Source organism: Colias philodice, chromosome 22 (genome assembly GCF_061535455.1).
Source record: "Colias philodice isolate Cphi_HAF_F1 chromosome 22, ilColPhil1 Martin Lab GWU primary, whole genome shotgun sequence".
In the NCBI taxonomy this organism is placed as follows: domain Eukaryota; kingdom Metazoa; phylum Arthropoda; class Insecta; order Lepidoptera; family Pieridae; genus Colias; species Colias philodice.
In genome coordinates, this window is record NC_143107.1 from 7,092,193 (window position 1) to 7,108,367 (window position 16,175).

Genomic DNA, 16,175 nt, shown 5'->3' on the forward strand with positions numbered 1-16,175 from the left:
CGTGCAATCTAAACAGTTCTTAGACAATATTCGCTCTTATAGTAGTGCGTTTCAAATGATCCTTTGGTGCTCAACAATTATCAGAAGGTCCTTTCATGCTTACTTTTAAGATACAAGGTCAAGTTTACCATTTGATAGGATCCCTTTTGCCTGAAGGCCAACCTAAGTTTCTTTAAATATATTTTGTATTCGACTACAACGAATAGTCGAATACAAGAATTATCAATATTTCTCGAATTTAAAACTGAACTCATTTCACAATTTTAGAACATGTTTCATCAGGTTAATTCGTATGTATGCAGTTTTAAATCGACATTAGAAGCTTTTCCTCAAGATGGTGATATTAATATAAGATTGTTATAAATGTCTATCGGCACTCAGGAACTCCCTGGGCGTGTATAACGCCCAGGCCACAGTATTACAATTTTTCCTACAGCAGGGCGACGAATGTATTTTCGCATAGCAAAGGAGGGGAACTCGCGGGGGGTCAAGTGACGCGGGCCACGTACCATTAACATGCTTAGTTTGTGGTACCGAGCGCGAAAGAAAGTCATCGTGTTTTTGTTTTGTTACTATGTAAACTAACGTAATTTAATACTTAGGTACATATTCTATAACGGTGCGCTCAAACTGTTAATCTACATTTAATTTAGATTATTATTTGAAATACTAAGTAATGTAGAATTTAAATCACATTCCTTCATGTTTTCCTCAGATTTTCAATTTTCTCCGATTTTAAGATTTTCAGAGTGTTCAATTTTAATGTAGTTAAATTTTATAAGAGACAATTAAGAACATTCAAAAATAAAGTGTCACGTATTTTTTTTAAACGACGAATGACCTAAAACGACGTAATCGCGGACGAAGTCGCGGGCAACAGCTAGTTTATAATATTAAGTATAAGAATTTTTACAATATTATAAAAAATTATCATATACAAATATTTATATTAAAATTAAAATTAAACCCTGACAGCTAATTTATGTAGAACGTCACTAACACCACTACCATAATAATTCAGATAATTGCAATGTCATCTCATAAATCAAAATCGGTTCAGCGGTTTATACTGCAGGGCGTGCCAAAGACATATTATACATAGATACACTCGAAAAACATAACCCTCTTTCTTCCGTAGTCGGGGAAAAATTTTCAATATCTGGTAACATAACACCCACACAGGGCCTCTTGACAGAATTTGCTACAGGCCCCGCGCTGGCTTAATCCGGCACTGATCCTTAGTATTTTTGTATATATTGTATATATTGCGAGTCCGGTTCACACTTGACCGGTTTTTTAAGTTCCACATACCGATCGATATCGGGAATGAAAAATGTTTGAACTTTTTAAATTTTAAATTTGATATAATGATGTACTTGGACTGGTTCGTTTTTACTCATAATTATTGGTTTTGAGAGCGAAAATATTACGCAATAATGAAAGAAAAAATTTTATTCGATGTTTTTAAAAAATAGATGAATTTATAACTGAACGTAGAAAATTGTTGTTCAACTAACATTAAAATGTTTTTATGAATAGACTAAGTCATTCGTGACTTATTTTCGGCATTTATCCTTAAAATATAATAACATATTTATATAAAAAATAGATCTAATTGTATTGTTTGAAACCCAGAACTAATGAATAAATTCATTATTATAAAGCCCGATATAAAAACTATTCCAAATAAAAACTACTAAAGATCCGTTTACAATAAAAAACTAAATCTTCATTATAATCTCCAAAATATTAACATCTTTAAAACGAGTGACTCATTCAAGGGCAACTGTTTATTAATTTAAAATAAACTTGTTTTAATAAGATAAAGACGCCGCCTTTTCGTATTTGATATTGTGTTATAATGATCCTTTTACAATTGGTGTTTTAGGAATAAGGGACTTTTACATGCACCGAAGTTAATAATATTAAGATGGTATGAAAAAATATTATGATGTTTGGTATTCAGTTTAAATTTTTTTTAATAATAATATTGCATAATAATTGTTATTTCTATTCTTACATTATGGTATTTCTATACTAATATTCGGATAGATAATGATTATAAGGCCATTTTAAAGTTAAAATTTTCACCGCTTTTTTTCAAAAACCAGTTTACATGGAACTTTTATCAACAACAAAAAACAAAATAGCTGAAATGATAATCTCGGAGTAACGAAACCGAAAGACTAAAAAAAGTGACGTTTAATTAAAATGTCACTCCGCTGTCAATTTAAAAACTTTTTTCCGACTTTATTTCACACAAATCAGTTTTACACTAATTGCAGATGATTACCATGTTATTTAGTTAAGCATATATTTAAATTAGGTTAAAGTTTTTATATTAGAACTAAAAAGTAATATTTAATTTTCACATATATTGGTGGAGTATCCCTATTGGCGAAAAGAGATGATTTCCTTTGAGATATAGAAAAAACTGGATCACGAAACTGGATTTAAACCCGCGTATTTTCTTATTTATAAAACATTTGAATGCTATAAAACTAAACAAGACTTCCTTTAACAATCAGTCTTTTTTATCAGAAGAGATAGACATTCATCTCATTTGTTGATATTCTTCAGAAGTGATTTTCAAATTATGTAAGTTTCATTTTATAGTATTTAATCCACCACGCTGGCCAAATGCTGTTGGACAGATGTCACATGTCGTCGAACTTTTTGACTTTATAGCATTCCGGTTTTCTTGACAATATATTGTAAGGTCATTAATACATTTACGTATAAAGTACAAACACACAAACAGGAAAGAATATTTAATAACACCAAATTAACCTACCCTATACTAGGATAAATAGTAAGAAATAGTCAATAATCAGTACGTAAGACGGAAACACGCACAATCAAACAATTTTTGTAACCATACACCAATGTAAACATACCTTAACTATACTGTGGCATGTAAACGGGCCCTAACCACATAGCCAGTAATGTAAACGGGCCCTAACCACATAGGCAGCTAAAGTAAACAGGGCTTAAATACATGTGTAGCTTATAAATAGTGGTTAAGTGAACTTGGGGCTTAAAAGCTTAGCATGTGATTTAGAGACGAATAGATGTTTGTTATGAAACTCGTTGTAACTCCAGGTTTCGTTTGGTCCTAGTGAGGTAAAATTAGTTGAACAGACTAATTTTACAACAGATGTTGCATATTTTAATTTTTGTCTAGTATGGGAAATTGCAAACTGCTAAATGAATTGTGGACCAATTGAAACAGTAGTTCGATGGTTTTTGATGTGAATAACTAACAAAAAAAATTATAATATTGTCAGTATGTATAATGCACAGTATGAAAACTTAAAAAAGCGTTTGACTATATTTTAGTATCTCCATAAATTATAATAATCTCATAAACTCTAATAAACAGATTCATCATTCAATAAACTCATAAAAATACCGTTAAACTTACTAAAATTAACGACTAATCAATCAGTAGGTACGGAAAGCAGAAAAAATTGCGTCACATCATCTCATTAAACCACACAGTTTACAGTTTTATTGAACTTTAATCATAGTACGGTCAGCAAAAACATTTTCTTTTAAATTTTTATTCTCTCTTTTATATTAACCTACATTAGGTGACAGACTATTTATACATAACAAAAATATTTATTTTGTGCCATCAATTAATTCTCTAAAATCTTAACATACATTGCGCGCTCACAACTCGATTCACGAGTCCAAATTCATACCAACTCTACAATGTAAACCACACACAGCAATATATTGCTCAAAACAGATCTTGAGCTAATACAACGTTCGGAAGCTGATTATAACACGATCCCAAGGTTATCTTTCGATAACGGATCGTGGCCCTTCCGTTAGGGTCGTGAGGACTATTTATCGGCACGATATCGTGAAATGTGCTAAAACACCAACAATACTAACAAGTATTATGTAAATAATGAGATTTACTGCAGTGCATTTGAGTGCAATACACGTGCGTTCTACATACATTTCTGACCCTTTAGATATTCCGTCAAGAGATAAATGTAATGATGAGCTTTCGTCTTACTTTACTATGTTATAAATTATAATATTACTTATTTATATTGGCACTTAGTACTGAGATATTGTAATTGATAAGCAATGAAAACAAATATGTCTTTATCTTCACTACATAGTATAAAACAAAGGAAAGTCCCTAGTTTTCTGTCCCTATGTCCCTATGTATGCTTAAATCTTTAAAACTACGCAACGGATTTTGATGCGGTTTTTGTAATAGATAGAATGATTCAAGAGGAAGGTGTTAGTATATAATTTATTAGGTTTTAGACAAAGCGGGCGAAGCCGCGGGCGGAAAGCTAGTTTTTTAATATTTTTAAATTAAACAGTGCATGTAATAAGTAATAACTATGTTAAATAAAATATGCTTTATGTTATTATTATTTTATTCTTCATTTTTATCTTATAATGTTGCAAAAAATAAAAATATTTTTTTTGCTATCCATACCCATAATAGAGCGGTATAAATACGGAACCAATTTGATATGAGGCAGATAATTATGTGGACAGACGTACTCCATTTTGCGTTCTGCGTGAATGATAATAGAGATGGATTTAGCGTGACTAAGTGCTGTGGCTTAAGAGCTACGCAAAAAATATGTTTTACCACGTTTTACTATGCTAAGAATATGGAATTATAAAAAAATATAAGGTAGATATTTTTCAAATATATGTGGTGTATGTGTATTCAAATATCGTAAAATTAATAATATTACTACATTTCTTATTTCTATTAATTAAATATAATATACCTAGACTAGATTTCCGCCCGCGGCTTCGCCCGCGTTTGCAAAGGAAAACCCGCATAGTTCCCGTTCCCGAGGGATATCCGGGATAAAAACTATCCTATGTGTTAATCCAAGTTACCCTCTATATGTGTGCTAAATTTCATTGTAATCGGTTCAGTAGTTTTTACGTGAAAGAGTAACAAACATCCATACATCCATACATCCATGCATCCTTACAAACTTTCGCCTTTATAATATATACTAGCGGTCCGCCCCGGCTTCGCCCGTGGTACATGTTTACGTTTTCTCTACATAAAAACCATCCTCGTACCATCTCGTACTTCAAGGAATATAATAAAAAAAGAATTATCGAAATCGGTTCAGCCGTTCTCGAGTTATGCGCTTACCAACACATTTTGCGATTCATTTTTATATATAAGATTAGTATACCTAGATATGTAATAGTACATCGTTTCCTATCAATCTTTAAAATACATATATAAATATACATACCAACCTATTTCTGCATTTCTATATTTCCTTAGTGATAGCACAGACTAATAATAATATACTACGTATACAAGTGATAGTCATTGTCTATTAGGATTACATTGTTTGAATATCGACTACAGAATGTTCCATACAAAAGTAATTCATATAGAACATTATTTTCATTAGCTCTTAGACTACAACTCAAACTTATAACACCGTTGATAGGTCAACATTACATAAACGTTTGGGTAAGTAACCGTTTTATTTTACAACTATATAATTGTCCGTTACATCACTTTTGGTACAGCTGTTCTCACGGTACACTTTTGGACATGATTTTGTTTTTTCAACAAAGTTAATAAATCTGTGACCTAATACACGTAATAATATAGTAATAATATAATAAGAACTTAACTTATTTAATTAACTTAATCAGTTACCTCTGCAGATTCAAAAACTTAGAAATACTACAGTGAAGATCAAGGAATAGAATGATATTCATATTATATCTTATCTTAAAAAACGTCTGTACAAATTTGGGAAATTTAATAAATATACACTATTCTGAATGGCAAATGTTATAGTTTTTTAACTTTTAAGCTACTCATTTAGATTTTTAGCGGTGGTAAACGACCCTTTGTCATTGAATTTTATTACAATATACTTAAAATAAGACGTCATTACAATACAAGAAAAAAAGCCTTCTTACAAGACACAAAAAACAAACTGACATGCCTCAATATTAGGACAAATTATAATCTAGTTTATCAGATCTTGTTCAGCCGTTCACTAGAAGTATTCATACAAAAAATCAATTAATTCAAACCACACCTCGGTCATCGGCTCGGTATTTGTTATTTAATGAGGTTGTTTATGGTGCGACTTGCGACTTGCGTCTTGCCGCTTGCGTCTTGCGTCTTGCGTCTTGCGTCTTGCGACTTGCGACTTGCGACTTACGAAGTTACGACTAGCGACTGACGATACGCAACTTGCGACTTAAGACTGTGGACATCGTAATTCATCGAAGAAGAATATAGTAATAAGCATATGTGCATTTTTCTTCTTTATTTATATCTATTGATATAAGAAACGTGAAGATATTTGTTAATTTAAAACAGTCAATATGTAAAACTATAAAAAAAGACGTGTGGCACTCGGGGACTGCCGCGGTAAAGCTATTGCATAGCATGCCTTCAAGCCACACCTCCAAGCCCGTCGGAGTGGGGAGCGTGAGGTTTTTTCGTTACGAAATTTCTCGATTCGGTCTCCGCGCTCAAGGCCCGCGATAGAAGCTATGCAATAGCTTAAAAACTATTTATGAATTAGCTCCACATGAAGCAAATCATTAAATTTCGTTTATATACCTATTCAAAAGCGTGTACACATATTAATTCTCCACTCAATGCCGGAACGTATTATTTCGATAACATTTTACACGTTCATATAAACACATGCTATGTAAGCCTTAACTAATGTCGTGACTTGAAGTCGCACAATGTGTTTTGCCTAAACCACAATTCGATTCAAGTTTGACAGATATAATGTCTGTCACCTTGACAGATATAAGCTTTAACTTGCTTTAACATGTGATATTAATAACTTAGAAGTTGAGATAAGAAAGATTATGTATTGACGAATTTTTAACCTGAGGTTGATTCGTTTAATTAGAAATTTAAATGAGACCCAGGATAAAAAAATTGTGAAGCGTAAACACTTTCATGATTTGATACTCAAACTCAAACATTTATTTATTCAATTAGACTTCTAAAAGCACTTTTGAATCGTCATAACATATTTTTTGTATAGCCATTTTGCTAATATAAGTTACCGTTATATGTTTTCTAATAAAATTCACGTCATTTTAAAGAAAATGTATTTTCTTTTTAACAAAGCCTTCATACTTCACAACCCCAAATTTGCTTAGACCACCACCTTCGTATAACCTTTAAGAAAGTTCTAGACATTTCCACATTGACAATAATGTAACAATTATAACTTTCACCGTCGCAAGACAATAGAAGCATGGGCAATTGTCATGCCGGCTAATGTTACGGGTAAGTAAAATCGGTCACTTTTCATTTTGTCTGGCGAAAGTGTTTGTGACGTAATTATATACGTACACCGTGACACGTTTTATAAAATTATATTGTCACATGTTGAAGTGAAACTTCTTTAGGCTCGTTGAGAGTAAATTCAAGGTCGCGTCATGGCAATACCGTCACGTCATGAAGTAAGGCGACGATTTTGGTATCTTTGAATCTTGCCAAAGAAGTTCATTTCTGACACGTGTGCTTGGCACACACGCGCTTTTTTTGTTTAGCTAGTTTTTATACGCGGCTTTGCTTGAGGTTATTGATAATTTAGCTTTTTGATGAATTGAATTACAAGCTTATGCGCGTTGTTTGAAGTTTTGTAATGAAGTAATAAGCCTATCAACATATTTATTTTTTCTCAACACATCTAGAACCATAACATATTATTTCTAAAATAAAAGCGTATCTACACCACATATTAAAGAAATGAATTATAGACGTAACATAACCAATCAATTCTTGTATCAAATCGATTTTGTTTCAGCGTAATCTACATCATATCTACCGTAAGCAAAGCATAGAAAACTAGCTCTAGGTATAGGAATTGTATTTATTATTCGTATCAAAAAGTATTTAAGCTAATAAAAATAAATTGCACCAGTATCTAGTTAGTTTTCTATATGAGTGATGTAGGTACCTAGTCTAGTTTTTTTTTCTTTTTAGAGTATCTCTTTATTCAACAAAGTACAATTAATAGTAAAAAAAACAAGCAATGTCACGGGCGGAAGTAGACATTATATAGTAAATGATTTTCAATGTAAGCTTATCTTAATGGCTTGTTAAACATTTTATGTATCCTAAAACTAAAGTGATTTTTATTGCATCATTGATATTATATAAGGTGACCTCTGAAATTTGATAGTGGAGATGCAAATACGATTTTGTGTGAGATAGAAAAGGATAGATGATATCTGAAAGGGGCAAAGTTGATAGTTTTAATGCGAAAGAGTAGAAAAAATATCGTGTAGTAGAATAACCTTTGTTCTTTTACTTGCTCTAATTTCTATTCTTCCTCATAATTAATGTATATTAATAATTATATAACAAATAAAATCGTATATTTTACTTAGAAAGCATATGACACAATAGAAAAATAGTCGATAAACACAGAAATCAGTTCACAATATATTCGTCATAGAGATAAGACATTCTGGTTTGGAAAATTGCAATATAAGTCTGCGCTTTTTATATGACAAGAACACATTCTTTTTTATATTATTTTTCTCCATAAATAGCCGAAGCTCCATGTATATTAATCGCTTGATTTCCCTTTAAATGCAGGTTTATTTATATTTTTATACGAAGAACGAGCGCCAAATGCTGTAAGCTGTATTAAGTTACGCAGCTACCGGTTTCCAATGTAATAGTATCGGTAGATAATAAAACAAAATGGAGATTGCTAAGGGCAACTACAGTATCTGTTCGTTATTTTCATCTCTATGATTTATGTAGATTTAATAAGTTGTCTGTGATAGATATGTATGAAAAAAATGTGAATCTACCCTTCACAATTTTTTTCAAAGGTCGATTTCTTGATTGATTTAATTACGAAATGGGATATCTAAGATTATAATGTTTTATTCCTTTTTTGGCTTTAACGTTGGGGTACGGCTCTATGTATTTGTAAATTTAATGAGTAGGCAAAAAAATAATAAAGTACGCTTGATGTTATTGTTATAGTATTGGTCATTTAATTGGCCTAACTTACATTGTCTATACATAAAGAGCAGTTGTTTGTTATCAATAATATTTTACACATAGCTGAGATTTTACAAAAAAAATCACAGAGATGTTGTTCGATACATCATCAAGTCCATGTCAGAAAATGACATTCATGTCTAATTTTGTATGAACTGGACATTTCACAAAATGCTAGATATATAACTTGCGCTACAACAGTCTGATATAACAGCTGTTGCAAGCACAGTTAGAAATCTTGCATTTCAGACGCCGCCCACATTTGACGCCTTTCGACATTATACATTGTCTTCTAGTAATATTTTTGTGAGCTTTTGTAAGCTTCGTAATGTACTTGAATAAAATTAAATATAATTGATTTAATTTTTTTAATAATTGCCACGATTTTTTTCATTACCATTGACTTTATTTTTATTTTATATCATTATATATGTATTCGTTTAAAATTTTTATTTGTTAAATTGTTTTACTTTAAAGTTTAAAGAAGATATTATGTAGTGTTATTAATATTTATTGTTAAGTATACTTTTATCAAATGTTAGAGTTCGAGTTTGTACTTGAGTTAAAGTTTAAGTTTGAGTTCGCTAAATCGAGTTCAAGTTTGAATTTAAGTTCAAATTACTAGTTTAATTATAAGCTTAATGTCAGTATTTAGTACCCATCATAAAATTGAACACAGTAAACTGTCCTTAACCTCAATGATCTTAAAGTTAAACGATTTATCTCATTATATTTTAATTATAATAGAGTTAAACGTATTAATTGTTATAATTACCAATACGAAATCGAGATAATTAGACAATCAAAATTGTTGCAAAATTTAATTGCTTCAATACTATTAAGGTTTAGAATTATTTAATTGTTATACTGATATAAATTCGAAAATCTGTCAGTCTGTTACGCTTTCACGGCTAAACTATTTATTATGAAAATCGTAGAAAAACCAGAGTCTAATATAAGTTACTGTTTTAAGTCAAATTTATCTAAAAGCAGTTGATGCGGAAAAGCTCTGTTAGTAGACACAAGGTAGACACACAAACAAACATTATAACTGTATGTTTTCACTTATATAATAATTTTACTAGCGTTGGGCCGCTGGCTGCTTCGCCCGCATAGGTAGTAGGTACATGAATTAAAAGTTAAAGAAAGGTAAAGTGACATAATTTCATACAGATCAATTAATCAATTTTAGGTCGATTTCACAATTAGTTTCGTTAAAATCTTAAAACAATATATTTTATAAGGCTGTGCCCCGCGGTTTTAACCGCATTGTTCCGCTCCTGATGGTCTTAGCGTGATGATATATAGCCAAGCTTTCCTCGATAAATGAGCTATCTAACACCGAAAGAATTTTTCAAATCGGAAGAGTAGTTCCTGAGATTAACGCGTTCAAACAAACAAATTCTTCAGCTTAATAATATTAAGTATAGATTTATTCCATGTAGTTTTAGAGGTTTCGTAGTATTCTATATCTAAAGAGTACTAAACTTTTAACAGTAACTTAACAATAGGTGTGAATAAAATATTACATACATAAGTCAATCAATCTCACATTATTTGCTTACAATAGCATTGAAAGGTGATCGAATATTAATAATTCATGCTTCCATTCAAGGATATTACGACATCGAGAAATAACGGTTTTAAATCGTGCTTTATTTTGTTATTGTGTTTTTGGTTCGTCTTTGTAGAAACTGTTTTGAACAGTCATTTTAATGTACCTATTATGATGATTCAACAACTAGCAAAAGTGTTTATAAATAACTAGCTGTGCTCCGCGGTTTCACCCGCATTGCTCCGCTCCTGTTGGTCTTAGGGTGATCATATATAGCCTATAGCCTTCCTCGATAAATGGGCTATCTAACACCGAAATAATTATTCAAATCGGACCAGTAGTTCTTGATATTAGCGCGTTCAAACAAACACACTCTTTAGCTTTATAATATTAGGAAAGATTCATGTTTGATTTAAATAAGTTCGACATGGAATAATACTTTGAAAAGCTAGATTCTCTGTGCAAAATTAAGCCCAAAACAGGTTTTACCAAGTACTATTTGTCTATTTTACTAGGTTTAGTGGCTCGTGTTGACCCCCATAATTAAATAAATTAATGACATTTCTATTTATTTCATGTTATTTTATACTAGCCGGTTGGCTTGGTTGGTAGTGACCCTGCCTTCCAAGCCTCTGGTCGTGGGTCCGATTCCCACCCGGGGCAAATATTTGTGTGAAGAACATTTCCATGTTTGCTCTGTGTCTAGGTGTTAATTATCTATATAGGTATTTATTTTAAATTATATATGTATGTTTAACAGCCATCTGGTTTCCATAACACAAGCGAAAGCTTAGTATGGGATCAGATCGTGCCATGCGTGAAAACTGTCCCGAAAATATTTATTTATTATTTATTTATTTATACGTTACATTGAATCCCAGCCTCAACAGGAATATGAGGGTGCAGGTCATAATCTACTACGCTGGCTAAGAGATACATTTGTTTCATCGTAGAATGCAGTTTTTTGTTGATTTCCTTCACCGCAAAATAATAAACGTACCTCTAATCACGTGAAACGGTCAATGCATCTGTAACAAAAACATTTAATTTATTAATATGTATAACTTAAATATTTATACTTAAAATCACGACTAGCTAAAATCGGCTTCATTAACATAGCATTAATGATAACTAGTACCTATCTATTAAGACTGCCAAATTACATCCAGATTGGTTTTGCCGTTTTCGCATGAAGGTAACAACTATTCAGTATCAACAATCAACATTATCGATATCGATCGATTGACAATATCAAAATGTTTTAAATCATGGCAGCAGAACAAATAGGTGACAACCTATTTACTCTAATTACGCATCCATACTAATATTATAAATGCGAAAGTAACTCTGTCTGTCTGTCTGTTACTCAATCACGCCTAAACTACTGGACCAATTTTCATGAAATTTGGTATGGAGATATTTTGATACCCGAGAAAGGACAAAGGCTACTTTTTATCCCGGGAAAATGACGCAATCCCGGAAATCCCACGGGAACGGGAACTATGCGGGTTTTTCATTGACTGCGCGGGCGAAGCCGCGGGCGGAAACCTAGTTTCTAATATACTATGCTTTCTGCATACTAAAACGTGCTAAAACCTTCCTCTTGCATCACTCTAACTATTTAAAAAAACCGCATCAAAATTCGTTGCATAGTTTTAAAGATTTAAGCATACATAGGGATATATAGGAACAGAGAAAGTGTTTTTTTATAATATGTAATGAAGTAGCATTAATTTAACTCCATCTCGTAGTAGTTTTTAAGTCACTGGGCGTAACAATTTTTTGAAGGACACAAATAAGCCATAGTGAAAGTGGCTAACAAAGAATTCTCTAGATTACAGCGAAAGCCGAGCAACGACGGGTGAAGAAACTAGTTTGTTCCGAAAGTGAAGGTGAAGGTGTCCTAGATAAACACGTGGCTATTTGACTATGAATTAAATTACTGGATGTGACTTTTAAACAATGACAATTAATATTATTATGAAAAGCCACCAATATTCCAATCAAGATGAAAAAAATTGTGCTGGATTCGTGTATCCTGCCGTCCCTCTCATATGGGTCCCAAACATGGATTTTTAACAAAAAAACGACTGAAAAGATTCAGACAACCCAAAGAGCCATGGAACGGAGTATCCTAAATTTAAAAATAAAACATAAAAAACCGGCCAAGTGCGAGTCGGGCTCGCGCACAAAGGGTTCCGTAGCAGCAAATATAATAAATTACAGTTAAATCAACCTATCTCAAAAACTATAAGAGATACTTTGATCAAACCAAAAATCGTTGAAAGAGTTAATTAGCATGCATCACCTCTATTTTTTTTAGAATTTTATACCCCGTAGTTATAAAAATAGAGGGGGGGGGGGACATACTTTTTACGACTTTGAGAGCTGATATCTCAAAAACCGTTCACTTTAAGAAAAATGTTTTTTAGAAAACTTTATATCATTTTAAAAGACCTTTCCATTGATACCCCACACGGGTATGTACATCGAAAAAAAAAATTTCATCCCTCAGTTACATGTATGGGGGGCCCCACCCCCAATTCTTTTTTTTACTATTTAGTGTCATATTTTTGTAGCGGTTCATACAACACATATTCCCATCAAATTTCATCACTGTAGTACTTATAGTTTCCGAGTAAATCGGCTGTGACAGACGGACAGACGGACAGACGGACAGACGGACATGACGAAACTATAAGGGTTCCGTTTTTGCCATTTTGGCTACGGAACCCTAAAAAAGAAACACAGATATAAGAAAAACAACAAATGTGATTGACGCTCTGGAACAATGTAAATAAAACCGGCCAAGTGCGAGTCGGGCTCGCGCACAAAGGGTTCCGTAGCAGCAAATATAATAAATTACAGTTAAATCAACCTATCTCAAAAACTATAAGAGATACTTTGATCAAACCAAAAATCGTTGAAAGAGTTAATTAGCATGCATCACCTCTATTTTTTTTAGAATTTTATACCCCGTAGTTATAAAAATAGAGGGGGGGGGACATACTTTTTACGACTTTGAGAGCTGATATCTCAAAAACCGTTCACTTTAAGAAAAATGTTTTTTAGAAAACTTTATATCATTTTAAAAGACCTTTCCATTGATACCCCACACGGGTATGTACATCGAAAAAAAAAATTTCATCCCTCAGTTACATGTATGGGGGGCCCCACCCCCAATTCTTTTTTTTACTATTTAGTGTCATATTTTTGTAGCGGTTCATACAACACATATTCCCATCAAATTTCATCACTGTAGTACTTATAGTTTCCGAGTAAATCGGCTGTGACAGACGGACAGACGGACAGACGGACAGACGGACATGACGAAACTATAAGGGTTCCGTTTTTGCCATTTTGGCTACGGAACCCTAAAAACTGAAATGGAAGTGGGCTGGACATATCGCTCGAATGAAGGCTGACAGGTGGGCCAAAAGAGTAACGGTATGGAAGGGACCCAGTGGTAAGAGAAACCGTGGCAGGCCGGCTGAGAGATGGCTAGACGAAATTCTGAAACTAGCTGGAGAAAATTGGATGAAAAAAGCAAATGACAGACTAGAATGGAGAAAACAGGAGGAGGCCTTTACTCTTAAGAGGTCCTTAATAAAGATTAATTAGTTAAGCATTTCAATAAGAATTTAATAATAATATAAAAAACTATGTATTTACTGTTTAACTTAGAATAATTTACTTGAACAAATATTATAAAAAACTATGTATTTACTGTTTAACTTAGAATAATTTACTTGAACAAATAATATAAAAAACTTTGTATTTACTGTTTAACTTAGAATAATTTACTTGAACAAATAATATAAAAAACTATGTATTTACTGTTTAACTTAGAATAATTTACTTGAACAAATAATATAAAAAACTATGTATTTACTGTTTAACTTAGAATAATTTACTTGAACAAATAATATAAAAAACTATGTATTTACTGTTTAACTTAGAATAATTTACTTGAACAAATAATATAAAAAACTATGTATTTACTGTTTAACTTAGAAAAATTTACTTGAACAAATATTATAAAAAACTATGTATTTACTGTTTAACTTAGAATAATTTACTTGAACAAATAATATAAAAAACTATGTACATATTTACTGTTTAACTTAGAACAATTTACTTGAACAAATAATATAAATAACTATGTATTTACTGTTTAACTTAGAATAATTTACTTGAACACTATAAATGTTAAACTTTGTAAAACTATATATTTAATTAAGGAAATAAAAAGGCTTTTTTATTTTTTTTATTTTATTTATTTTTTATTTATTATTATGAAAAGAAAATGACTGTCATAAGACAAAATCTATTATTTGGACTGTAGGATGTACTAAAGAAATAAACATACATTCGAAAAACGCTCCTCCTTCTTTCTCAGTCGGTTACAAACACGATTTTGCTAAGTTTGAATTAAATATATTATTTTAAAGTGGGTCAAATCGAGTCATATGGAATCGATGACATACAAAGGTGAAGCTAATAAAAGCGTGTTAAAAACAAAACCCTACTAATATTAAAAAATATAGAGTAGCTCTATCTGTTTGTCTCTTCTTACCGTAATCACTGAACGGATTTTGATGAAATGAAGGTTTTATCTCGGAAAACCCGTGGATTGGGTGTGAAAAGCGGATGTAAATTTGTTTTTTTGTGTTTCTGCTACGTCGCAACGGAACGATTTTATCGTATGGTTGTGTCTGGAGATAGTTAAAAGGCCAGAAAGAGTACGTAAGTCATAAATAAAACGTTCTTTTATCAATATTAAGTACAAATACGAGTTAAAACGAATCTGATTAAAGATCAGATTCTGCAAAAAGTAAGACATCTCAATAAACAAAGAATTTGTCATACGGAATACTACTAGACATATCAATGAACAAAGAATTGGGCTTCAATGCCCAATACTTTGTTCATTGATATGTCTTACTTTTTGCAGAATCTGATCTTTAATCAGATTCGTTTCAACTCGCACAAACCAACGGCGTATTATCAAAGTAAGGAAGAAAATTTTACTAGCGCGATTCAACAGGAGTCGACAGTGTGTAGGCGACATCTATTTTCATCGATCGAAGTGACTTGTATCAGGGACTAGCGGTCCGCCCCGGCTTCGCCCGTGGTACATATTTACGTTTTCTCTACATAAGAACCATTCTAGTACTTCAAGGAATATAATAAAAAAAGAATTATCGAAATCGGTCCACCCGTTCACGCGTGATGCCGTGACCAAGGAAAACCGGTTTTTATATATATAAATAACGTACCTATTCAAGGGTGAAACAAATTTTAAAACCCATTGTTCCTATGCTTTATAAGTATAGATATAGTAGAGTACTAGACAACTTAGTAGTAACTTCTTATCCGAAGCTTTCCGCCCGCGGTTTCAGTCTGTTTTGTCTATAACCTAAATTATATGCTAATACCTTTCTTGAGAATCTATGTATTAAAAAAACTTGGTCCCTATCGCACACACGATCCCATACAACCTACAGGTCAATGTCAACTGGTTCTATACAATATAAATAAATCAATAATCCATCAAATAAAGTTCATTACGATAACCTTATAAAACAA

At 32.0% G+C, this 16,175-nt stretch overlaps 1 protein-coding gene across 3 annotated transcripts in view; it reads right to left on the bottom strand.

Moving 5' to 3' along the window:
- The window catches only part of sano (CABIT domain-containing protein serrano), a 113,462-nt gene that overhangs the window by 75,078 nt on the left and 22,209 nt on the right, over window positions 1-16,175 (bottom strand). For 2 of the 3 annotated variants that reach the window (XM_089709315.1, XM_089709314.1), the window contains exon 2: window positions 11,587-11,614. The exons of the other annotated variant lie outside the window; for it this stretch is intronic. The gene's annotated coding sequence lies outside the window, so the exon portion shown is untranslated. The remainder of the gene's footprint in view (window positions 1-11,586; window positions 11,615-16,175) is intronic. 3 annotated transcript variants of the gene reach the window in all.